General features: G+C 39.2%; 1 pseudogene; it reads right to left on the reverse strand.

Annotated features, from left to right (window-relative positions):
• Nucleotides 1-311: 311 nt before the first annotated feature.
• On the reverse strand, nucleotides 312-5,105 carry LOC143690712 (A-kinase anchor protein 8-like; annotated as a pseudogene).
• Between the last annotated feature and the right edge of the window lie 22,724 nt (nucleotides 5,106-27,829).

Genomic DNA, 27,829 nt, shown 5'->3' on the forward strand with positions numbered 1-27,829 from the left:
TGATCTAAAATGGGACCTTTTTTAATTTCATTGTAGTCACTTTTTACTTGTAGCTTCTACCTACCGCAATCGTTACTGGTTTGCTATTTATGTAATAATGACAAATTTTCTTCTTAAATACATTTAAGTGGAAAGAATTCAATTGAAAAAAAAAAAAGGTATCCATAGTGGAGAAGTGGAGCATGGATGAGGTAAGAAGTGTAAAGGTGATTCACTGAGAACCTAAGATTGGGAAATTCTAACGAAGCCATTTCTACTGCAAGCACCATCCTCCTCCAGGAGCCGGTGGGGGTGCACGCGGGGCAGGGCTGTCACCGCTTGCAGGCCCAGGCAGCGCTCCCGGGGGTGGCAGAACCCACTGTCCACTTCGCCGAAACCCAGCTGCGCTCCGGGGGCTCAGCACAGCCGGCGGCGCGCCTGGGACAGAGGGACGGGAAAAGTGGAGTTTCAAAACTGAAGCCAAAGCAAATTCTGTAAACTCAAAAGGAAAATATATATATATATATATATATATATATATATATATATATATATATATATATATATATCCTTTATAAAGCTAGATATGTTCCCGGTATTGAGCTGCTCAAGGACAAAAAAAAAAAATCAGGAAAGAATAGGGCATTTGGCCGGTGGCTGTGCTCCACAAACAGAATTCTATCAACACCTAATCACCCAATTTTTACGATTCCTATTTCAGTGTAGAGGCAGCAGAGCCCCTTGGGGGTAGGGGCAACTTGTGAGGCTGAGGTATAAAGCCCGGCAGCTCCGGGCTTCACTCCCCGCCCCTGCCCCTTCGCCCTTGCCCCTGGCCCCGCGTGGACAGCGCCCGGCCCCGACGCCGTCCCACACACTGCGGTCTCCTCTGCCCACGGCTGTGCAGGGGGTGGGGTGGGCATTGCCCGGGATCAGTGCCCTGGCGCCCCTTCCCCATCCTTGGCCTTCCCAGCTCATCCCAGACTACTGCAGCCACCTCTTCAGGTGTCCCTTCCTTCTCTCGCCTCCTAAATTGTCACCCCCTTTGGACATCTGCATCGAAGGCTTCACTGGTGAAAGGGCCCTCGCTCTTGAGGTCCGGTTCCAGCCTCGTGTGTGTGTGTGTGTGTGTGTGTGTGTGTGTGTGTGTGTGAGTGTGTGTGTGTGTGTGTGTGTGTGTGTGTGTGTGGTTCAGGACACACCTGTACTATTCAGCAGCCCACCAGCGGCTGCGGCTGTGATCCGCTGAGACGAGGAGCCGCTGGTGGAACAGGTGCGGGGGGGCATGAGCAGGGCGCAGGCCAGGCAATGCGCGGTCGGGATCTCCTTGACCAAGTGCTCCTGGACACCTCTAAACAGGATCTGATTTCCTTATTCCTGTTGACGATGAATTCTTGCAAGAACGCCATCGTCTCGTCAGGCAGCTTGGTGCTTAAATACCAAGCCCGTCTTCGTGAAACTTGCTCTGGGTTTCTTCTCCCTCAAAGCTGCAGAACTCGCACACGGAGCCAGCTAACTGAATCTTGTCTGCTGTCAGGTCGCGTGGTCACCCTGTCCGCGTCTGCTTCCCCCTTCTCTTTTACATGGCCTTGTCTCCTCTGCTGCCACAGTCACCCCCCTCGTCTGCACCCCTGAAATCTTCCTACCGACCGGAGGTCCCCAGCTCCATCATCCTTGTCAGAGAATTCTCCTACGCCGCCAGCCCCAGCCTGCTTAGCTCCAGCTTCTGGTAAATAGGCAGCTGCCTTGGCTTTCTGCCCACACCGGCTCATAGGCAGTTGCCGAACTCTGGCCTCCTGAGCAGACCCCTCTGGGCCTGGGACCCGCAGCACCCATAAGGTACGGTGCTGCAGCAGCCGCCAGCGCCCTGCATACCCTGGGTGCGGTTGCCCGGGACCGGGAATCCCGGGCTGGGGGGAAAGGGGCGGGGTCTGCTTCGCTCAAGTGGGTGGGTATGGGCTCCCAGGAAGGGGTCGCAGCCCAGGAAGGTGCAGGGGTTGCCTCGGTCCTAGAAGCGGCCCCGGCCCTGGCTTCCGCAGGGTGCGAAACCCTCGAGGGGGTTAAGCTCATCGTCCAGGTTCGGGCAGTTGCCTCCTGAGCGCGGTAGCCGCCATCTGGGTTGGAGCCCTATAGTCGTGTCTGTACCCCCAGCGGTAGGGGTTATGGTCAGGCAGACACGCCCTGGAGTCTTAGGACTCAAAAGGCAGAGAAGAAAGGAGCTCTCCAGATCCCGCACACCTTTCCTACCGCCGCAGCAACGCCCCAGCTGCCTTCCTTGGAGAGCAGGCCCAGGTGCTGGTTGATCTCTGAGGTGAGGGGGTCTGAGCCGCCCGCGCAGTTCCCTGGGCTGTAGGAGGCCACGTGGGTGGCAGGGCCCTTGGCCTGGTTGGCCTTGGCCTCCTAGGAGGCAGTGTAGTATTTGCATGCTGCTGTGGGGCAGCGGGGGTCTGGGGTCTGTAATAGCTCAGTTTTCATAACCTTGGCAGCTGGCCACACCAATTCCATAGGCAGCCTGGGTGTTGGTCGGCCCAATACTCCATGCCCCAAACCTTCATAACCCCGCTCCTTTCCATGAAGTTATAGTCAGTTAAGAAGGTATTGCCCACCTCAATTGGGATGGGTCTTAAGTCCATAACTAGAGTCCTTTATAAGTGCAGTGAAATTTAGTGAGAGAAAAAGCAATAGGAAGCAAGGAGCTGAAAGGAGTAGAGTAGAGAAGTAGGAGTCTAGGAGACTGGCCATGTGTCTTGCCACCTGAGAGAGGAGCCAAGGATTAATGGCAGCCAGCCACAGAACAACAGAGTCTTTAGGGAGAAAGCATTGTCTTAATGATGTCTTGATTTGGACATTTTTCTGGCCTCAAAACTGCGAGCAAATAAATTCCCATTGCTTAAGCCAAGTCATTTCATGGTATTTGCTTGAGCAGCCAAGGAGACCAAAACAAGACATATCCTGTCTCACTGTAGACACTGACCAGAGTAAAGAATTTAAAATGATTGTCAGTTCCACTACCAATTGGATACTAAATTTGAGTTTTTAGTTACATAATCAGAAGAAAAAAAAAAGCTCCCTTTTCCAAAAGCCTAACATTTGGTAAGCGTTCAATAAGTATCTATACTATTAGTTGACTGAAAGCACCAATTACAGTTTAAGAATGAAATTAATTCCAAATTAATCTCTATATGATAAATTATTTGGGGAAGTCAGAATTTATCCTGAGCTACACTGCAAACAACTCAGTTTTTCCCTTTGTACTTTCTCTATTCACCTTTCATCATTTCTTCCTCCTCTGGGTGAAAACTCTACAGTGAAGCTCATAGGACTTTGCATTTTCCTTTAGTAAATGTATTAATATTATTTTCAGTTACTCCCTTTTGAGGGTAACTTAATCTGCAAGAAAACATCTCTTATTTTGAAATCACTCATAGCAGGTATGGCATATGTTAAATTAAATTAACAATTTAATTTAATTAAGTCTCAAAATTAGTCTCATTTATTCAACAAATATTTCCTGACCTTATGTGGTAAGAAAGGCATTCAGTAGATACTGGGGATAAAATTATGAACAGGACAGACTGGGCTCTGCACAGGAGTACCTTACAATCTCTTTCCTCTAGATTTCCCCTCTTCCTCCACCTTTGAGCTTTTGCTTTCTCTGCCCTTTTGCGGATTCTGCAAAATAAAGCCTCAGCTAAGCAGTTCATTCTGAAACAATGTTTGCAGGTCAAGTGACTTGTTTAGGACCATACAGCTCTGTATTAGATCATTAGCACTCGACACAGAGCTTTTTTTTTTTTTTTTTGGTGCATGGTCCAGGAATCAAACTGGGTCTCCAGCATGGAAGATGAGCATTCCAGCACTGAACCACCTGTGCACCCTTGGACACAAAGCTTTTTGATTCCTTCATATAGGCTCTTCTCTGAGAAAGATATCCTGAGACAAAGCTTGTTCATCAGAACATTACAAATTATCAAACTAGTTTGCTTTGTTGGGCCTTTGTGCAGATGGAGACCAGAAGTCCCAGGGCAGAGAGAGAGGAAGTTGAGAGAAACTTGTTAGCACTGTGGAACACAAACTCTAGGCCAAAGTTTCCAAAATGAGGAATGGTTTCTTCATTTGAGAAATTTATGAAAAATTCCAGATTCTACGACTTTATTCCAGATTTACTGAATCAGTATTTCTGAAGGTGCCTTCTGTTTCTAATTTTAATAAGCTTTCTAGTGGATTTGTGTACACCGTCAAATTCAGAAAATACTTTGTTAATAACCATTTTTAGAGACTACTTTCCAGCCAATAAAAACCTATGTTTAATTAAAAATATTTTCTTTTTATTAAATACAGGCTGAATCCAAGATATATTAACTCAGATAAGAAAACATAAATAAAGAGAACTGAAGTTGCATTAAACTTTCCTTGTCTTTCCATTGAAATATATAGATTTCATATTTAAACAGATAAATGGGAAAGCACTAGAAAACCTAAAAGCGCTGAATACAGCTTTATGATTTTACCCTCCATTACCACTCAAAACTGTAAATGTGTGGAAGGAGAAATGGGGGAGGACATTACATTTTAACTTACCTCACTACTTATTACTCCACAGAACCTCCACTCCACACTGAGATGGCAAGTCTGCCAAGGTGGCACATCTGGGCAAAATTTCATTCTGATAACTAATTTTTAAATTTTCATCATAATGATTATTGTTGGTATACAAGAATGCTAGTAGTCATGGAGAACTTTATATACTGAAATTTCAGGTATTTTCATTTCATAAAACCAGAAGAAAACAATGTTTTCACATTGTATACATTGTGTGTGCATAGTACAAGTTGTGTACGATGATGAAACAAATTATAATGAAAAAATGAGACTGAGTTTGCCTTACCATTTATTCCTGCTACATTATACTCTGAATTTGTTTAAGCAAAAACACATCTAAAATATGTTGCACAGCCCCTAGCATAACACACACAGACATACAATTTGGTCCATCCTTCTGGCTTCATCTCCCCTCATTTTCACACTCTGCATTCACAGTGATTTATTTCTTGTGAGCTTTACTCCACTCCTTTGCTTATTGTATTTTCTCTACCTAGAAATTCCTTCCACCCTGTCCAATTGGTCATGTCGTACTCAATTTGGTATTTTTTTTCTTTTATTTTTTGCATGGACAGGTACCAGGAATCAAACCTGGGTCTCCAGCATAGCAGGCGAGAAATCTGCCTGCTAAGCCATGGTGGCCTGCCCATGTCCTACTCAATTTTAGACCAAGATGAAATGTAACTTCTTAGAAGCATTTCTAACCTACCAATTACCCACTCCAAGCTCAGTCCTCACTCCAAGGTCTATATTCTTCCTCTGCACTCCTATAATACCCCATACATGTGCCAGTTAGCACATCCATCTGATATAATGGTTCCATGATTATCCAAAAATCACTAAGCTATATATTATGTCTTGTTCTTTCTAAGTTATATATTATGCCTTGTTCATCTCTGTGTCCCATGCAAAACTATTCCTGGCTCATAGTATACACTCATGAAAATGTTTGTTGAATGAATAAATCTTTGCTTGGTTGATGTAGGCAATAATTGCAATCTCTAATTCTTACCCTATATTGATTGAGAGTCACACTCTAGAAAAAATGCCTTTAGAAAGAACCAGAACTACCCTTTGTAGACCGATGCTATGAGATACCCTGTAGAATCTGCAGTGAAAACTACTCATAGAAGTTCTTAGTTTCTCGTTTTAGAGTGACCATGGAGCTCTCTCATAAAGTAGGTGGCATCATATCCTAAGGAACTCATGGCTTTGGGGGCTTTGGGGAATTACCCAGGTCAATCTGTGAAAAATGAGCATACATAGCAAAGACGTTCTGGAGAACCAACAGCCCTAGCTGTCCAATATCTACTCTGGAGGCCTCCCAAGCTTGTTATCTTCCAGTAGAGCCCAGCTGTCCTGGTCAAAAAATTGACTCTGTCAGGCACCACTACCCTGACCAGGACCAACCCAAACAGTTTTTCCCTGGCTGAATCAGCAACCTAAATATAATTAAGCTCCCTGTGACAGAAAATCCTTCAGTGCTTCCAAGCTTTTTGCAAAATGCATCTGATTTTTAACTTCTTCCAATTTACATGATGTTAGACTTTTATAGGGCATTCAGTATATGGACTTTCACTTTAGGAGAAGAATTCACAGATGAGTACTGAAATAACAGCAGCTGAAATATGTGAAAATGAAATGAAATAAAAGTTCTTGAGTGTTCTCAGCAGGATGCCGGGGGAAAATACAGTAAAGGAATTTAAAATATTTCTGATTCTATTATTGCTAACTATCAGAGAAGGCATGAAGCAACTTAACGTGCAATTACATTTACCTACCATGGCACAGTCTAATGAAAGACAAAACACTTGACATTTACAAGAAAAGGCTTCATGTCCCTGGTTTAAATTCAATGAGTGTTAACATATCTTCTGTGAGTGCTTGCAAAGCTGATCTGATCTGTGCTCACTTAAGAACTTACCGCTTCTCTACTAGATAGAAGCCCGCTGCTTAACTGTTTTTAAGGTAGCAATCTGACTCATTCGCCATTCCTAACCAATTCATAATCAATGGAAAGCTGTCTACAGAAAGAATAGTTTAGAGATGCTGAATTTATTTCTTCCTGAAATGTCTTCCTGATATCTAAAATGTACCAAATGAAACCGACAAAGTACTGCCAAAATATTTTCAAGAAATCTCTGGGAAATATCATGAAGACACCAGGGTAAATATCAAGGCTTCATTGGCTTTTTGAGAACATCATTGTTTGGTGTTTAAAATCCTGGTGTTTTGTTTTCATTTTCATGTTTTTTTCAAGAGATTCCTGATGTCTATTTCATCAAGATAGAAGATAGGGTGTGGTTATTCAATTCACTCCTTTAAATAACTCTTGAGAATTGTCTGCATCAGGTATTGTACATAGCACTGGGGACACCAAGATAAAGACATGTCTCCTATTGTATAGAAATAAAACCTTTCCCAAATCCATGCAGTGTCAATGTGACTGAGTTTTGGCCAATGGAATATAACAAGAAGTGCTATATAGAAACTTCTAGGAAATTCCTTGAATAGAGAGCTGACAAATACTTTATATCTTCCTTTTGGTTCTTCCTCCATCCTGACTTCTGAAGCACAAATGCCATCCTGGACCATAACTAGAGAAAAACACTAAGTGTGGCATAACAATGAGTTGGAAGGAATGTAAGTCTTTGAGGTTGAGCATAAACTTTCCAGCCCTGAATCAAATATCTCTGGAGTTTTACATGAGAAAGAAATAAAAATTTATGGTTTTAAGTTGCTGGTAATTTTGAGCTTTTCATTGCAGCAGCTAAAATCAATCATGATCAAATCAACTTCCAATTTCCTTTAGAAAACCTTTCAAATCCTTTACAACATAAACCAGAAATCATTTTCTCCAGAGAGCCTTCTCTTACCAGGAACAACCAAAGCAACTAAAATGTAGAGTAAAATGAATTATCTGGCATTTGGCACACATAAAAGGAAAAGATGACAGAAAAGTTAAGAAACCAATGGTAGATGAATGGGAGAGTACAGAAATACTTGAAGAGATGTCCAAGAATTATGGAAAGCTCAATGATTTATAACCAGTACTAAAATAAGAGGTATTCATGCCCAGACGATTTTTAGTGAGACTTCAGAACGCCAAAGACAACAAGGAAATCATGATAGCAATAGTGAAAAATATGCTCCCCACTTCTCAAAATCAAATCACCTACAAAAAACAGCAAAAAGATTGAATTGAATTTCCAATAGCAGTAATCAAAGATAGAAGACAATGAATAATATCTTCTGTAGGCCAAGATAAAAAAATCTTAGCTTAGCTGCCTATATTCAGTAGGAGAACGTTTCAAGAACAAGGGTGAGTTTAAGACAATTTCTTTAATTTTGAAGGTTTGACATCATAGAAAATCATTTCAGAAAGAAAATAATTCCAAAAAAAGATCTGAGATGCAAGTATGAGTTTTGAGTAAAGATATTGGTAAATATGAGAGTAAATCAGAATGTCTTTAGACTATATTAAACTTGATGAAGGGCTTGGGAAGCAGTGAGTGAATGCTAATGGCACAAGGTTCTTTCATGGTGTGATGAAAATGCCCTCAAATTAGATTATAGCGATGCTTGTGTAAATCTGTAAATATACTAAAACATTGACCTATACACTTTAAAAGGCTTGACTTTATAGTAAATTCATTACATATCCATAAAGAAGTTAAATTAAAAATAAATTAGTAGGGGGTGGGCCATGTTGGCTCAGCAGGCAAGGATGCTTGTCTGCCATGCCAGAGGACCCGGGTTCGATTCCCGGTGCCTGCTCATGTAAAAAAATAATAATAATAAAATAAATAAATAAATTAGTAGGAAAAACAAATATATAAGTAATCAAAAAGCATAGGGCAAAATGTGTGAGGAAGAAATTATGACACGTTTAATGGAATTGGAAGCATTAGAATATATGGCCCATTCATTGAATAGCATGAGGTAATATGAAAATATTATTCTCAGGCCATATAAAATGGAACCACCAATTCATTATGTGTTAAGAATTCTTCTTTGCTGTTTGACTTTTTCTCCAAAATAATTCAGCACTATTCAAGAATTTTAAAGAGAGACATAATATGACCTGGCTTTAAAGAAGATCTCCATTAAAAAAGCATATAGCATGGAATTTCCAGGGAAGATGGATATTGCTATTAGGACATTTCATGGACTTAAATCATGATTACGTTGGCTGCATCCACAGCTGATTACATTTGTATTCTGCTAAGGGGAGTGTCTTCTGCAATGAGTGATGCTTTATCTAATCCCTGGAAGGCTTTAAAGGAGGATTCAGAAGAGACAGTCACTCTTCCTACTTCAACGAGCCAGACTTTTCTGAGAGTTTGTTGAGGACCTTCATTGGAGCTGCCAGTTTGCAGCCTGCCCTACAGATCTTAGACCCTTACATCCCCACAGTTGCCCAGTCAGCCTCTCCTGAGAGTTCGTTGAGGACCTTCATCAGAGTTGCAAGCTTGTGACCTGCCCTATAGACCTTTAACTCTTCATCCCCATGATTACGTCAGACACTTTTATAAATTTTATATTTATGGACATTTCCTACTGATTCTGTTTCCTAAGAACCACTCCCAGTACCAAGTTCTATTAGTTAAGTTTCTTTAGAGAAATGGCTTGGAGAGTTTGGAATATTAGAGTAGATTTATCATGGAAAACCTGCTCACACATCCCAGGAATGTCTGGAGGATGCACCTTTTACCAGAACTGTGAGAAATAAATTTGTGAGACTAGCGCCATCATCCCTGATGGACTCTTTAGTCACCCTTCTCTTTAGGTCAGATATTACTGTAGGAGTTGCTGTCACTGAGCTGGAATCCTTAAACACAATGGGGCTGATCAGATCCCGAGTTGGTGGAAGCCATGTGGCCACACTTAATCACCAAAGACAAGGTGGACATGGTTACCATAATGGACAGCAGACTCAAAGCAGGAGTCAAAACAATCTGGCTCACAGAGACTTGTGGCATTGGCTAGAGATCATGGGGTGCCTAGAAGTACAATAGGTGGGCAGTCTACTAAATTCTTGTTTGAACTATATAAGCAAAAGAGTTCTAGGTCAAGTGAACAGAAGTCTAACTTGAGTTACAAAAACACAGAATCACAGCCCTTTAATCAATTTTCAGACTTGAGACAGTTTACAGAGCCAGAGCCCCTTAAGTGAGGGAGAGGCTAGATCCCTTTGGGGGAGCACCCTGTTACACTGCCACAAATTTATACTGTTAATATACACCAAGCCTATCCCAAGGAGACAGACAAATTTTTGCAAAGGTAACTGTGCATTGGGGAAAAGGAAATTATTAGATACTTGGGGGATTATTAGACACTGGTTCAGAAGTTATATTAATTACAGGGTAACCAAAATGTCACTCTGGTTCACCAGTCAGAGGGGGGCTTATGGAGGTCAGGTGATCAATAGAATTTTAGCTCAGGTCCATCTCACAGTGCATCTAGTTGGTCCCCTGACCCATTTTGTAGTTATTTCCCCAGTTCCAGAATGTATAATTGGAATAGACATACTAAACAACTGGAAGAATCCCCACATTGGCTCTATAACTTGTGGAGTGAGGGCTACTATTGTAGGAAGGGCTAAGTGGAAGCCACTACAATTGCCCCAACCTAGCAAAATAGTAAATCAGAAGCAATACTGGATTCCTGGAGGAATTGCCGAGATCAATGCCATTCCTAAGGACTTGAAGAAGGCACGTGGTGATTTCCAGCACATCCCCATTCAATTCCCCTATTTGGCCTGTGAAGAAAACAGATGGGTCTTGGAGATGACAGTGGATTATTGCAAACTCAACCAGGTGGTAACTCCAATTGCAGCTGTTGTTCCAATGTGGTATCATTGCTTGAGAAAATCAGTACATCCCCTGGTACCTGGTATGCAGCTGTTGATATGCCAAACACTTTTTCCTCAATAGCTGTTAGCAAGGACAACCAGAAACAGTTTGCTTTCAGCTGGCAAGGTCAGCAATATACTTTCATGGTCCTACCTCAGGGGTATATCAACTGTATTTCTATGTCATAATCTTGTCTGCAGGGACCTTGATTGTCTCTCCCTCCCACAAGACGTCACACTGGTCCATTATATTGATGATATCATGTTGATTGGACCTAGTGAGCAAGAAGTAGCAACTACTCTAGACTTATTGGTAAGGCATTCGTGTGTCAGAAGATGGGAGAAGAATCCAACAAAAATACAGGTGCCTTCCACCTCAGTGAAATTTATAAGTGTTGAGATATCCTTTCTAATTTGAAGGATAAGTTGCTGCATCTGGACCCTACTATGACCAAAAAAAAGGCACAACATCTAGTTGGTCTCTTTGGATTTTGGCAACAACATATTCCTCATTTGGGTGTGCTACTCTGGCCCGTTTATCGAGTGACCAGAAAAGCACCTAATTTTTAGTGGGAACCTGAACAAGAGGAGGCTTTGTGTCAGGTACAGGCTCTTGTGAAACTGCTTTTGGACCAAATGATACAGCAGATCCAGTGGTCCTAGAAGTGACAGTGGCAAATAGAGAGAATCACAATGTAGACCCTTAAGATTTTGGAGCAAAGTCTTACCATCTGCTGCTGATAACTACTGTCCTTTTGAGAAACAGCTTTTGGCTTGCTACTGGGCCTTAGTAGAGACTGAACACTTAAGCATAGGCCACCAGGTCACCATGAGACCTGAGTTACCTATCATGAGCTGGGTGTTAGTCTAACCCACCAAGTCATAAAGTTGAGTGTGTGCAGCAGCACTCCATCATAAAAGGAAATGGTATATATGAGATAGGGCCAGAGCAGGTCCTGAAGGCACAAGTAAGTTATCTGAGAAAGTGGTCCAAATGCCCATGGTCTGCACTCCTGCCACATTACCTTCTCTTTCCCAGACCAGAGCTATGGCCTCTTGGGGAGTTCTTGACAAGTGAATTGAATGGGGAAGATAAAACTCGGGCCTGGTTTACAGATGATTCTTCAAGATATGTAGGTACCACCTGAAAGTGGACAGCTGTAGCACTGCAACTCCTTTTCCTGAATGACAGGGGTGGGGGGAAATCCTCCCAATGGGCAGAACTTTGAGCAGTGCACCTGGCTGATCATTTTGCTTGGAAGGAGAACTAGACAGAGGTGTGTTTGTATACTGACTCATGGGCTGTTGCTAAAGTTTTGGCTGGATGGTCAGGGACTTGGGAAGAGCATGATTGGTAAATTGATGAAAAAGAGATTTGGGGACGAGGTATGTGGATAAACCTTTCTGAGTGATTAAAAAACATGAACATATTTGTGTCCCATGTGAATGCACACCAGAGGGTGATGTCAACCAAGGAAGGTTTTAATAATCAAGTGGATAAGATGTGTTCTGTGGATACCAGTCAGCCTCTTTCTCCAGCAACTCCTGTCATTGCTCAGTAGGATCATGAACAAAATGGTGGTAGGGATGGAGGTTATACAATAGGCTTAGCAACATAGACTTCCACTCACCAAGGCTGACCTGGCTACAGCCACTGCTGAGAACCAAATCTGGCAGCAGCAGAGACCCACACTCAGTCCCTGATATGGTACCATTACCTGAGGGATCAGCTGACTACATGGTGGCAGATTGATTGCATTGGATCACTTCCATCATGGAAAGGGTAGCAATTTGTTCTAACTGGAATAGACTCATACTCCGGATATGGATTTGCTTTCCCTACATGCAATGCTTCTGCTGAAACTACCATCTGTGGGCTTACAGAATGCCTTATCCACTGTCATGGTATTCCACACAACATTGCTTCTGATCAAGGAACCCACTTCACAGCAAATAAAGTACAGGAATGGGCACATGTTCATGGAATATTCTGGTCTTACCATGTTCATAGAACAGTGGAGTGGTCCTTTGAAAAACTCAATTACAGTGCAAACTAGGTGACAATACCTCACCGAGCTGAGGTGATTTTCTCCAGGAGGTTGCATATGCTCTGAATCAGCATCCACTGTATGGTACTGTTTCTCCCATAGCCAGGATCCACAGGTCCAGGAACCAAGAGGTGGAAATGGGAGTGGCACCACTCACTATTACCCCTAGTGATCCACTATGAAATTTTTTGTTTACTGTGTCTGTGACCTTGAGCTCTGCTGGCCTACAGAAGGGAAAGTGCTTCTACCAGGAGAAGCAACAATGATTCCATTGAACTGGAATCTAAGACTTGGTCACTTTGGGCTACTCATACCCTTGGATAAATAAGCCAAGAAGGGGATTACTTTACCAGGTAGGGTGATTGACCTTGACTATCGGAGAAATAGGACTGTAACTACACAATGGAGGTAGAGAAGAGTTTTCCTGGAGTATAGGAGATCCTCTAGGGCATCTCTTAATTCTACTATGCCTTGTGACTAAAATCAATGGAAAACTGCAACAACGCAATTCTGGCAGGATTACGAATGGCTCTGAAACTTATGGAATGAAGGTTTCAGTCACCCTACCACAAAAAGAACCACAGCCAGCTGATGTGCTTGCTGAGGGTAAAGGGTACATGGAATGGGTAATGAAAGAAAGTAGAGATAAATATGAACTACGACCATATGACTAGTTACAGAAATGAGAACTGTAATGCTATTTTGTTCATGTAATAATATTTAAGTTGCAAGATATCAAGATTAAGTGGGAATATTACCCAATATTCTGGAGATATTTAATGTATTTTCAGTTATACGTTGGACAGTTGAGCATGTTAGGCAAGGAGAAATTGTGTCCACTGTTGTTTTCTATTTAGAGATTAAGTATGGTTTACGGTGATATATTTAGTTGCCAAGTTGACAAGGGATGGACTGGTCAGGTTCATGTGTCAACTTGGCCAAGTGGTGGTACCCAGTTGTTTGGTTGGTCAAACACTGCCCTGTCTGTTGCTATGAGTATATTTCATGGACTTAAATCATTATCATGTTGGCTGCATCCACAGGTGATTGCACTTTTAATTAGCTATGGGGAGTGTCTTCTGCAATGAGGGACACTTAATCTAATCACCAGAAGACTTTTAAGGAGGATTCAGAAAAGACAATCACTCTTCTTGTTTCATCCAACAAGCATCTCCCAAGAATTTATTGAGGACCTTCATCAGAGCTGCCATCTTGTAGCGTGCCCTTCAGACCTTGGACTCTACATACCCATGGTTACATAAGACACTTTTATAAATTTTATATTTCCACATATCTCCTGCTGATTGTTTCTCTAGAGAACCCTAGCTAATACAGTGCTGAAGTAAGGAGCTCCAAGACTTAGCCCTTCCACCTATACAGTTATCAAACAGAAAAGAACTGTCTGAAACAACTTTTTTGAAACTCCAGGTCAGAACACTGTATAGAATCCAGGGAAGAGTACGAGGAAGAGACTGATAAATTATGGTAAAGAACTGTAAATTGCTCTCTCCATGTGTGGCTACCAGAACATATTTCCCACCATCACAGAAGGATATCATGGGGTCCAGCCCCTGGGTAGCTGCTGGTGAAAGAAGGGAACATAAAATTCCTCTTCTCCAAGAACAGGGGCAGACATAGCTGATCACTGATCATGGTTTTGCTTAGCACATTCAGATTGCTAGGTCCCAGGTCTGAGGGTAGCTAATGTTTCAACCCAGCCCTAGCAAATGAGGCATCAGCCATTGTTTCAGCCCTCCATGGACAGGGGTGGGAGGCTGTGGAGATTTAAAGATTCAACATTTTCTCAGTACTGTGGGGGACAGTTAGCTGAGGGCCTGCATTTTCTGGGTAAACCAGGAAATCTTAGCTTTGGGAAGCCATCAGAGAGGATTTTGGCAACCTTCCTGATCCCCTCTCCAGGGCACTTTGGAGCCAGTTACTACTCTGTTCATGAGTCCCTGTCCCTGTTTTGGCTGAAAAGATTGACTTGGAAAAGAGCTCTCTAGGTATATCTCCCCTCAGAATTTTCCTTCAAAGCAAAAGAAGCATGAGACAGTGAAAGGAGGGTAAAAACCTATAGAGACAGACAGTGTGAGGCAAAGGCTTGCTGGCTTTGAAACTTGGAGAGAGAGGTCAGTCTCCTGGGAAGCAGAGGGGACAAGCAAAGTCTAGTAAGAGGGAAGCTCCAAAGCAGCGATGAAGCAAAAATCCAGGACAAGGCACAGACTAAGAAAGATGGAAAATCATGCAAACTGAATTCATGTTAGGCAGCTCTTCCTGATAGGAGGGCTGTGTTACCACTAGCTGATTACAAAACCAAGGAACAGACATCTTAGGGGGAAAATTCTAGAGTTAACATATACAAGTATTAAAATACATGGCATATAAAAATAAAATACAAGAAAAAAGAAATACAGGAAATTACTGCCCATCCAAAGGAAGAATATGCAAATCCAAGAAGCTTAGAGAACATCAAACAGGATAAACATGAAGGAAAATTCAGCCTGTCATATATTGTTTACTCTAACAAATGCAAAGGAGGAGAGCATTCTGAAAGCTGCAAGAGAAAAGCAACATGCTACTTACAAGGGAGTCCCAATTAGATTCACCACTGATTTCTCATCAGAAACCATGTGAGGAAAATGGCAGTGGATTGAAATACTTAAAATACTGAAGGAAAAACAACTGCCAGTCAACAATTTTATATATAGCAAAACACAATTTCAAAACTGAGAGGGAGCTTAAGGAATTCTCAGATAAGCGAAAACTGAGGGAGTTCATCACCACTAGATTTGCTCTAGAAACAATACTAAAGGAAGTTCTTAGGAAAGTACATTAGACAGTGGTTCAAAGCAGCATAAAGAAATAAAAACCTGTTTTAAAGGTCTTTAGGTATTAAAGGACCCATTTGGGTAATTATAAATGGGTTTTCTATTGTATTGTTTGGTATATAACTTCACATCTTACTTCATAAAGTTGCTAAAATGCAAATGCATAAAAATAATACATCTAAGTTTTTGGACATACAATGTACAGAGATATTATTGCTAACAAGTAAAAAAAATGGTGGGAGTGGGGCAGGCAGTGGTCACACAGTGGCAGAGTTCTTGCCTGCCATGCCAGAGACCCGGGTTTGATTCCCAGTGTCTGCCCATGCAAAAAAAAGAGATGAAAGACACAGGACCATAGGACAAGTAAATGTGCATATTATTAAAGTTAACTTGGCATTGAACCAAATGAGTTTAATATGAACAATCAGGAAAGGACTTAGGGAGCCCTGAAGTCACCAAGAGGCTACCATTGTTTCACAGAATTTGCAAATGGGGCCCAAGGTCACCTTATCCTAAGATAGAGACACTTTTAAACACATGCGTTGCGCGCACGCGCACACACACACACACACACACACACTTAAAGTCTCATGACAGGTAGATAATAACTCTCCTCACACCCTCAGAAGTCATGTTGTCTTCTTGCTATGCCAATCTATAAGTGATGTTTATCTTAACTACGCTCTCTTAACCAAAAACAAAAGCAAAATCATAGAAATATTAAAGAACCATTTTTTTCCCAAGGGCCTGGTGAATACATGCTAGGCATTCAGTTAGTAAATTTCTAAATGTACTGGTTGTTGGTGAAATGCCAACATTAATAATCCAGGTTGAAGTTTTCTATTCCTATCAGTTTTACAGAACTAAAAATGATTGTCAATAAATGAATTACTAAGTAATACCAGTTGTGCTCAAATTTGTCCATGAAAGTGAAGGAGTGAGCATGCCTTAACTCCTTCTACAAGGCCAACATCATGTTCATATCAAAGATGCCAAAAGGAAAGTAAATTACAGACCAATATCTCTCATGATTAAGGATGCAAAAAGCCTCAACAAATTGCTAGAATATGGAAGTCAACAGCTCAGAAAAGAATTATATACAATAATCAAGTAAGATTTATCTCTGATATGCAATAGTGGCTCAACAAAATATACAAATTTATGTAATGTACCACATTGTATGAGTTTGCTAATGCTGCCAGAAAGCAATATACCAGAAATGGAACATCTTTAAAAAGGTAATTTAATAAGTTACAAGTTTACATTTCCAAGGCCATAAATACGTCCTAACTAAGACATCCAGAAACAGATACTTGGCTCAAGGAAGGGTGAGCTGGGAAGGCACATGGTTGGCATCTGCTGGTCCTTGTTCCCCCTTCTGTTGCTTCCAGTTTTTGATGCCAGTGGTTTCCTCTCTATGCGTCTGTGGGTCTTCACTTTGCTGCTCTGGGACAAAAGTCTGGGGTTCATCTCTTAGCTGAGCATCTGCAGGGACCGGAGATTTCTTTTGTTCAGGTTCTGTCTATTTCTGTGAGTCCTTGCTTAGCTTTTGGGTTATTTCTGCCTTGATCTCCAAACATCTACAACAGCTCTGCCTGTTGGCTCTTAATGTTCTCAGAAATGTTTCCTCTTTTAAAGGATTCCAGTAAACTAATCAAGACCCACCTTGAATGGGTGGAGGCACATCTCTTCTAATCAAAAGATCACACTCCAAATTGAGTATGTCACATCTCTGTGGTGGGATAATCCAATTAAAAGGTTCAGTCCAACGATATCAACTCACATCTCTGTGGTGGGGATAATCTAATCAAAGGTTCAGCCCTAAAATATCGAATCAGGATTAAAACGAAGAGTTACCCCCACAAGATTGAATCAGGATTATCACCTTGCTTTTCTGGAGTATAGAATACTTTCAAACTGGCACACACATTAACAGAATGAAGGAAAAAAATATATGATCATCTCAATTGATGCCTAAAGGTGTTTGGCATTATTCAGCACCCCATTTGATAAAAACACTTAGAAAACTAGAAATCGAAGTAAATTTCCTCAACAAGATAAAGAGCATACATGAAAACCCACAGCTAACACCATACACAATGGTAAAAGGCTGAACAATTTCCCTGTAAGACCTGGAACAACATAAGGTTGTCCACTGTCACCAGTTCTATTCAACAACTGCAAATACGCAACAGAAAGAAATAAAATGCATCCAGATTGGAAAGTTAGAATTAAAAGTTTCCCTATCTGTAGGTCCTACAATCCTATATACAGAAAATCCTGAAAAATCCACAGCAAACCTCCTAGAGCTAATAAATTAATTCAGCAGAGTGTCAGGGTACAAGTGCAATATCCCCACATGAGTAGTGTTTCCATGCAGAGGCAATGAATACTCAGAAGCAGAAGATGAGATGTGATTCCATTTCTAGACCATGGATATATCCAGGCAGATACGAGGTACTAGCCACGTAGGTTAGGTGAGATATTGATGAACGTTCATTCCAGAAATTACAAAAACTAAAGAAAAATGTTAATGGTAATAATTTGTAACTTGTTTTATTTATCATTGCAATACAAATATAATATCAATTATGAAAAAGGCAATGAATTTAGAACTTTTTAAAGTCTTATTTTTAGACCTTCTCTCCTAGTCTTTTTATTTTTAGCTTTTGCTTACATTTCTCATATTAATGTTTTACAGCTCTTATTTCAGCTTTTTAAAGTTTATTTATTTATTTATTTATTTATTTATTGAATTCATATCTTCAATTTTAATAGCAGTTGCAGGTGTTTACTCCCAGTCCTGTCAAAGACTGTGGAAGTTCCTATCTCAGATAAGCACTCTGTTAAATTAGGGCAACAATAAGGAATGCTATCATTTCCATTGTTAAAACAACCACACAAAAAGCAGTTATTCCTATTACACGTTCAAAAAATAAATGCTATTTACATTTCTTCCAATGTCCTTCTCTCTGGAAAGAAAATCTCTTTGTCAGATTTTCTGACAAAGACCAGAATAATGTCAGATTTCTGAAATAATTATGGAATGATGTCAATGCATTAATGACAATGTAATAACATAAGGCATTTTCTTTTCCCTAGTGCAAACCATTCTCGGTCATGCAGTGGAAAGCCTTGCATGCGCCCACCGACACAGCAGAGGGACTGGACCCAGTTGTCTCCCCACTGGAATCAGCATTGCTGTGTGCCAAGGTCCTTGTTTAAAACTGCCACCTCATGAGCTTCTTTTGTAAACCAGTCACATCTGACTCCTCCATTCTGCCAGAAGCCTTGAAATGATTAAGCAATTATCTCTGCACCTCGCATTTCTTTATGAAATGAGCTTGGAGCTGGGTTTTGCCATTTTTGTTCAATATGACAATGTTTATTAATAATGTAAATGGCGTCTTGGCCATCTGTGGTGGATTATTTTCCCATGCTCCTAAGTTCCCTTTTCCTTGTTGAGAAGGTCATTTCTTTGTATTTATGTGACTTCTTTCACATACTCCCCTGGCATTTCTCTGTAGGATTTTTTTCACTTTTTTTAAAATTAATTTTTTAAAAAATATAACAACAAACACAAACATTCTTAACATAGGATCATTCCGTTCTACATATATAATCAGTAATTCACAATATCATCACATAGTTGCGTATTCATCATCGTGATCATTTCTTAGAACATTTGCATCAATTCAGAAAAAGGAATAAAAAGACAACAGAAAAAAAATTCATACATCCCATACCCCTTACCTCTTCCTTTCATTGATTACTAGCATTTCAATCTACTAAATTTTTTTAACATTTGTTCCCCTTATTATTTATTTTTATTCCATATGCTTTACTCGTCTGTCGATAAGGTAGATAAAAGAAGCTTCAGACACAAGGTATTCACAATCACACAGACACATTGTGAAAGCTATATCATTATACAATCATCTTCAAAAAACACGGCTACTGGAACACAGCACTACATTTTCAGGCAGTTCCCTCCAGCCTCTCCATTGCATCTTGGCTAACAAGATGATATCTTTTAATGCATTAAGAATAACTGCCAGATAACCTCTCGACTCTGGAATCTCTCAGCCATTGACACTTCATTTTGTCTCATTTCGCTCCTCCCCCTTTTGGACAAGAAGGTTTTCTCAATCCCTTGATGCTTATTTTACATAGATCTTGTTGAATTTCTTTTACAATATTTCATAGTTTCAGTGTATATGTCTTAAATATATCTTGTTAAATTTAGCCTTAAGTATATTATGGTTTTGAAAGCTATTTTGAATGGTCATTTTTAAAATTTCAATTCCCAGTCCTTTCTGGTACAGAGCTATATTCTGTAACATTACTAAACTCTCAATTAATTAATTCTTATAGTTTTTAGTTGATTTTTTGTGTTTTATAAATGGTCATGCTATATGTGAATGAAGAGAAGTTGTATTTTTTTCCATAGTCCTTTCTGTTAAATTTTTAGCTGTTATGCTGCTTGACTGTTTGCTACTAGTATTATGGAACTATCAGTCTCTTCTTAATTGCTCTCCAAAGATCGCCACTGTTTTCAGCTATGACTTTAGATAGTGTCTTAGTTTGCCAGGGCTGTTATAACAAGACTAATTGTCTTAAATGACAGAATATATTGTCTCACAGCTCTAGAGGTTAAAAATCTGAAAGCAATATGCAAGCAGGCCATGCTTGTTCCAAAGTCTGTGTGCTTCTGGGAGTGACACAACCATTGACTTGTGGCACAACTCAGTTTCTCCCTCCATCAATCACATGGCTATCTTTTCCCCATTGGACTGCAGCTGTCCAAATCTCATCTGCCTGTAGTGTTGTACTAGTTTCCTAGCTATAAAACAAATACCATGCAAGGCGTTGGCTTGAACAATGGGAATTTATTGGCTTAAGTTTTGAAGCTAGGAGATCCAAAATTGAAGCATCAGCAAGTCGATGCTTTCTCCTTGTGGTGTCCTAGGGCTTGCTGCCAGAGATATTGGTTCTTTGGTTTTTTCACACACAAGGCAATGTCCTCTGTTTTCTCTTCAGGGTTCCACTGACTTTGTGAAAATGGAATGGTAAATAGTTTGACCAAACAACTTGATCTGTTTGAACTCCCCCTTTTCCGAAGAAACTACAGAGAGGAAACAGAAAAGCAACTGAGACAGGCTGCCATAGCAACAATCCTTTCCAGTCCTGATTAAGACCCCTACCTCCATGGGAAGGTAGGAATTACAATAAACAATGCTCAGCAAGTCTGTATATTTCACCAAATAAGCCCATTCCTACATGAATTTTCTGCCTGGGCAGCTTTTGCAGATTTATGGCACCCAAAGACACCCTATCCCAGACACCTCACATATCTCACATCCTCCTTGCTTCCCCTTTCCCCATAACCTTTCTTTGTTCTAAGCAGGCATATAAACTATTTTCCCACCATTTGTCTTTGAGCAATAACATCCTTTTAGTTCTGCTCTCATGCATATCACTTAATGAACTTACTCTGTACCTTGGTTTTCAGAGTCTGTTTTCAACTTAATAACTTCCAGCTTCTGGCTGCTCCTTATGGATTCTCTCTCTTGTGTCAGATTTCCATTGTTGATAATCACTTCAGCCATGTTGATTAAATTCCTCCCTGCCCCATTCAGTTCGGGCACAACTTAACCAGTATCACCTTCAAAAGTCCTATTTACCAGTGGGTTCACACCCACAGGACCAGGGGTTGGGGTCTGAACATGCTTTTTGTGTGAGCATAAGTCAATGTCCAACAGTAATGTAAATGCAGTTTTCAGAATATGTGTGGAAGCCAGAAAGATTGTCCAAACTTTGTTGTATGCAGTGGGAGAGGGGAGAATTCATGGAACAAATAGTTCCACCAACTCTGAAGACCTTTCTTCTTCTCTATCATAAGGTCCAACACCCCATACTTCATGGTAATCATATCATATCAAGTGCCTTTGTAATTGGCAATGATGAGATCATATGTGATAGATTTTAAGGAAAGACTATATTTATTGCTTTTAAGTTATTTTGAAAAACAGACTACACATGGTGTGGTAGTTTGAACTATGTACTTGAACATACACATGTTCTTAATCTGCATTTCTATGGGTATGAACCCACTGTAATTAGGACCTCTTGAAGTTGCTATTTTTAGTTAAGATATGACCCAACTGAATGAGGATGGGTCTTAATCTAGACTATTGGAGGCTTTATAAAGATAAGTGGGAAGTCACAGAATTGAGAAAGGAGAGGACGTCACCATGCAACAGACAGGCAAGGAACCCTAAGGAATGCCAGTGGCCAGCACTAGACATACTACAGACTTCATGGAGAAAATACTGATTTTTGGACTACTGGCCTTAAAACCATGAGCCAATATATTTCTGTTGTTAAACCAAAACCAGTTTACGATATTTGTGATAGCAGCTTGGCAAGCAAACTAAGACACTTACTATTTTTAATAAGTAATACATTTTCTTAATCTAGAAATAGAGGGTAGTATATACATTTTTCTATAATTCTAACACAATCACATATGCTTTTTACTATTGTTTGGATTACAACTTACAACACTGAAGTTAGATTGACTAATGGTAGAATCCTCTTATTATCAATTAACTAGAAATAATTACCATTATGTGTATAAGGCATTTTTAGGCATACCTAATATAATAGCCTAAAAGACTTGATGGAAAGATGGTGAATAAAAATAACAGGCTCTCATTCATGAGTCAAAGCATATAGAATGCTTTTTTTTTAATTTTAAAGTTATAATATAAAGAAAGCTATAGAAACCTATCAGTAATTCACCAAGTAAACCACTTCCTTTTGCTTGGCTTATTGTTTGTATTCTATTGCCATCTGGTGGTTTAATGCAAGCATTAAAAGCAAAAGTTTTATAGCACCTTGGTGTCAGAGGGCCCTTATACAGTCTAAGAGATAAGCGTATAATGTATATTATTTTTTTTAACTTTTTACTCCGAAATAATTTCAAACTTACAGGACAGTTGTAAAAAATAATACCAACTCCATAGCAAGAAGTGGAACTACATATGATATTATTTTAGGCCCAGGATCCTAAGATGATTCAAGGAACAGCTATATATTTTAAGATTGAAAGGAGAAGAACTCCTTAGGCACACACAAAAATAAGCTGCGGAAATGGACGATTGCTGTTCAGGATTGCACATTTTATCAATCACAATTAAAGTTACATCACTGGATAGTTTGATAGAAGGAATTTAATATGAGGGACAAGTTATAGGGCATTTGAAAAGTGAAGGGGGATTGGGGAAGCAATCTAGGATAGTAAAAACAGGGAGCAGTGAATACATCTAAATCTGAAAACTAAATTGATGCAGTGGTGTTAACAAAGGCTAAGAGTTGAGGTCACCTGTGGTTGGGACCACAGAAAATGTTCTGCCCAAGATCGGGGATCAAAGAGAGAGCTGCTGCCTCCAAAAAGCTGGAAGCATAAAATATCTACAGATGCTTCCTGAGATTTCACTTCAAGTGTCCCCAGTTTAGGCACCCTAAACTTCTTCCAGTACATTTTCTTGATTGAAGAGAACCAGAAACCATTTAGCAAGGTAGCCTGGGAGGTGAATTTTCCACGGGTGAGCCCTCTGGAAGGTGGGGCCGAGCAGGGGAATGACCTCAGGGGCAGCAGGGAAGTGAGACATGCCTTGAACAGATCCAAGTGGCTGCTCCTTTGTGATCCAGCTTTCTTTCCCTTCCAAAGTCCTTCCCAACGGCTTCTTAAGTTGCACTTCATTCAGTGTTCATCCTTTTCCCCCTCTGAATAGTCTTTAAACTTCCCCACAAGATAATGGAAACTCAACCCCATGTTCTTTCCTGTGCATTGCAAACTCCTCTGCCAAAGAGTTCAGAAATATTAATGTGTTTTTTTGTTTCTGACCAGGCATTTAATTGGCTCAAAAGGCTGGTGAGATGAACTCTGGCCATGGAAGGGATAGAAGGGATGATGGTGCAGCTTCTTTCCACCACTAATGATTGTGGTTAGATTTCTATGCAATTACCAAAAGACAAAACACCTTTCCACTGTCATTAATTTTTTAAATGCCTCTTTATGACATGAAAATCATGAATCTTCCTCTTGATAAGTCCTTGACATTATGAAATGATAACTTAACATTATTGCAAAGATATCGGCTGAGTTTGCCATTACCAGATCAATAAAAGGAAAGCGTCATTTTTCCACTCTTCCTCACTGCTGACACATTTTTCAGCTCAGAAAGATAGGTATCAGTTCACTGTGCTATATTATAAACCAGCATTTTTTTTAGAACCGGATTGTATACAGTCAAATTTTGGATGGCTGTGTACTGACCTAAAAACATACAATAAAATTTGAATTTATAAGCACAATTCTCACTATTAGAAAAAACATTTGTATTTTTTTCCCTAAAATTTGGAGTAAAATCTGAAGATTACATTTTATTATGTATCTTATTTCATTACTAGTGAACATATTACTCCATCCAATCTCCTTATTTGATAATGAAGGACCCATAGAGGGCAGGAGAAAGGTCAGGACATATCATAAATTGAGAAACTTAGGACTATTTCAGGCAAACCAGGATCTGCAATTACCCTGGTAATAGCTCACCTTGACACTTCCCAGATGTCTTTTTGAACTTATATACAAGTTAGTTCTTCAAAAACTAGTACCATCACATTTGTATTAAACTGAATTTTTTTCTGCCCAGTAGTACAATTGCTATCAGTCCAAATGCATTTTGGTTTTGTTTGTAGGTAGATTGTTTATTGACTTGATTAGCCATTCTTAGCTTTGTAAAATAGAAGAGAATAGAAAAATTTTGCCCTGGAATGTTAATGCTGGCATTTCACCAACGACCAGTGCATTTAGAAAATCACTAATTGGATGCCTATCAGGCATTCGTCAGGTTGTTAGAAAAATGGATGTTTACCATTTGTATGTGTTCTTTCATTTTTGTTTTTGTTCAGGAGACTGGAGATAAGATAAACATCACTTGTGGTCTGGAATAGCACAAGAAGACAACATGGAATCTGAGGCTAAGTGAGGAGAGGTGTCATCCACCTGGCATGAGGCTCTAAGGGTATGTGCTTGCGTGTGTGTTTAAAGCGCCTCTGAATTAGAATAAGGTGACCTTGGGCCCTATTAGCTCATTCTGCAAAGCAATTGAAGCCTCTTGGTGACTTCATAAGTCCTTCTCTAATTTTTCATGTCAGAAGCATTTGGTGGGACAGGAGGTCCCTCTGGGCCCAATTTAATGAGATCGACCCCTGAAGGCAATGTGGGAAGGATAGTACTAGGTGTGCCGAATAGTCAAGGCAGGTGGCGTCTGAGTCATCGGATCGTTTTCCTTAGGAATATGATGAGGAACTGGAAGAAAATTTTACTCATTAAGAGGGAATTAAATTGATTATTCTGTTATTTCATGGAAGAATAGTGAATTGGGATTTCAAGATGGAAATTTCTTTGTTAAATCTTCTGGGATATTAGTGATGCAATTTATCCTACAATTTACAATTTAAAATAGTACTAGAAACCCACGTTTCCTTTTCCCTTCCTTTCTATGTACTCAGGGCTGTCTTAATTCCAGCGAAATTGTCTACCACTTCACAAATGGGTTAATTCATGACTTGCCAAAAAAGCCACCATGTCAGAGTTCTTTTTATACTGTCTAGAGAAGGATGCTTTGGGGTTAACTTACTCTTCATTAGCCACAATTATGTTTATTAAGTTTGATAAATAGTACTACTGATATCAAACTCCTTTAGTTATTTTTAATATTTTAAAATTGTAATAGCATTTAAAAATGCACCGTATGCATTTACATTTTAATAGATTTTTTAAATTGAAGAAGTTGTGGATTTATAGAAAAATTATGCATCAAATACAGAGTTCTCATGCACCTCCTTATTATACGCACCTTACATTGCATAGCACATTTGTTACAATCGATGTAACCACGTTTTTAATTTAATTTATAATTGTACTATTAACTATAGTCCATGGTTTAACCTAGGGTCCACTGCTTGCGTTATGCAGTTCCATGGATTGTTTTTTAAAATTTTTATTCTAGTAACACATGTACAACCTTAAATTTTCCCCTTTCAACCACTTTCAAATATATAATTAAATTCAATGTTGTGCTACCATCACCATCATTCATTACCCAAACTTCCACCATCCTAAATAGAAGCCTCATAGATTAGAAGCCTGAACTCACTGTTCCTATCCCCACCCAGTCCCCTGGTAATCTGAAGTTCAGATTCTGTCTCTATGAGTGTGCTGATTCTAATTATTTCTTAACAATGAGAACATACAATATTTGTCCTTTTGTGTCATATGCATTTATATTTTTGTATGATTATATTTTTATATTTTTTTTACTTTTCCTTTTTTCTTAAATAATATTTTCCTAAAACAAATAGTAAAAATGAAAATGAAACAAAACAAAATCTTTGTTTTACATCATCCAAGGGTTGATTTATCTATTATGTATTTATACTTTTATAGCTAAATATTTTAATGCTTTTCAGATACTTTGCTAAACAATCCTTCTGGAATGATAAACAAAATTGAAAATGTATTCAAAGCAAAATATTGGGAAAAGGCATCTTCGAGGCACTGATATTGGGAGGTGTGAAATTTTACCACTAGATGGTGCATCTAATCCAACTATGAGTAATTGAGTAGGTTTCACTTGATTTTTCCATCTTTCGGTTCAGTTGTTTTAATATTTTGAGTCAACTGTTAGTTTTTATTTACTATAACATTTAATTGAGTGAATTAGCCACTTCTAGTTATATTTTTCCATCAATTTTATTCTGTAGAGCATATTTTGATTTATATGCCCACATAATTTTAATTGAAAGAATAGAAGGAACTGAATAAATACTTTCATTGCATTTCAATCCATAGGTTCTCTCACTTATTACCTTTAGAATTAAGCTTATAACAAATGACAATTTTTTGGGGGGTGGAGAGGACATGTACAAAAATTAAAAGATGAAAACAAATACTTATAAAACATTTATACACACTCTTTATGCTGCTTAACCTTCACAATATTGAACAATAATCAATTTGTTGTACCAAGTGAATAATAAATTGCAAGCACAGATAAAAAACAACAAGCATTATATTTCAACATGTTACAAATTTTTAAAAAACACAGGGCCAATATTTATGATAAATAGTTGTGCTATCTACTGAAGAAGCAGCTGAATCCTCAGTTTTTACATACTTTATATACATACACATTTTAATTAATAAACATCAACTGTGACGTTAATGGAATAACATTTTTAGGACACAATTGACATTACTATTTTTGATAAAATTAAATCCCCAGCACATACACTAGAAGGTAGAGTATTTCAAATAGTTTATCAGAATTCTGCTCTTTACAAAATCAGACTCATGAAAAAGCACAATTAAAATCCCTCTTTCAAATGACGAAGAACATATCTAAATGATGGTTAGTTCTGATGAATTAGGGTTTTCGCCCCCCACACTTAGACATAATCTTGGACTTTGAGTGAGGAAGAACAGTGGGAATTGCAATAATTTTCTCTGAAAATCCTATCCTTTGGCTGTGTAAATATGCAAACATCATATTTCAATCAAACCAATTGGCTGCCGTCTGTTATATTGGAGAAGACTGAAAATACAGATTTCTCCTGTTACTCAGTTTTGTAGAAGAAACTAGATGAATTGTTTCCACTAACATGGGAATCCATTCTCAATAACTTTGGTGTCTTGTTTGCACAAAGACAATGGAAATAACATAAATATTATAATTGCATTTCAGTACATCAAGGGAAATTTTTGAAAGTTGTTGAAAATGTAATAACTTACTAAAATATGGTTTTAGAATACTGGTTTCAAGATCTTAGAAAGTACATATAATGCTTTTTTGGATTACATCTAGTCTTTAGGGAAGATTTAATTCAATCGAACAGCAACACTTTGTATAATGTAGAGAAAACAAGTGTCATGAAAATTTTTAGTTTTCAGCTTTTTGTGCAAGATTGAACCCACACCACAGGGGGTCCAACTACATAATTAGGTAATGAGTCATGAAGCCTGATTCTATTCTCAGCCAATGCTAATCATGCAAATATGAAACAGAATCAAAGACTAGGGAAGCATATAATTCACAAAATGAGACTCCGAAGGTGATTCTGAAATCACAGAATTTTATTTTTCTTTTATCAACACATTATGTTTGGAATCACCCTGCTTGGGAAGCTTTCTGTTCAGTTGACACAAATCAGCACAGAAATCTACCGATAAGAAAATACCAAACTCAGTTCTAACCTAAGCAACTCAGTTGGTTGCTTTCCAATGTAAACGTTGATTTCATGGTTACAGGCCTTTCAGGAAGGTTTGGAATCATTGGTTGGACAGACCAAATGTTGACAGAATATAGATGAAAGCATTTTTGACACGCTGAAACTTAAAAAAATATTGTTATTTTGTCAGCAGCAATATATCCTTACAGCATCTC

Source organism: Tamandua tetradactyla, chromosome 7, assembly GCF_023851605.1.
Source record: "Tamandua tetradactyla isolate mTamTet1 chromosome 7, mTamTet1.pri, whole genome shotgun sequence".
NCBI classification, from domain to species: Eukaryota; Metazoa; Chordata; class Mammalia; order Pilosa; family Myrmecophagidae; genus Tamandua; species Tamandua tetradactyla.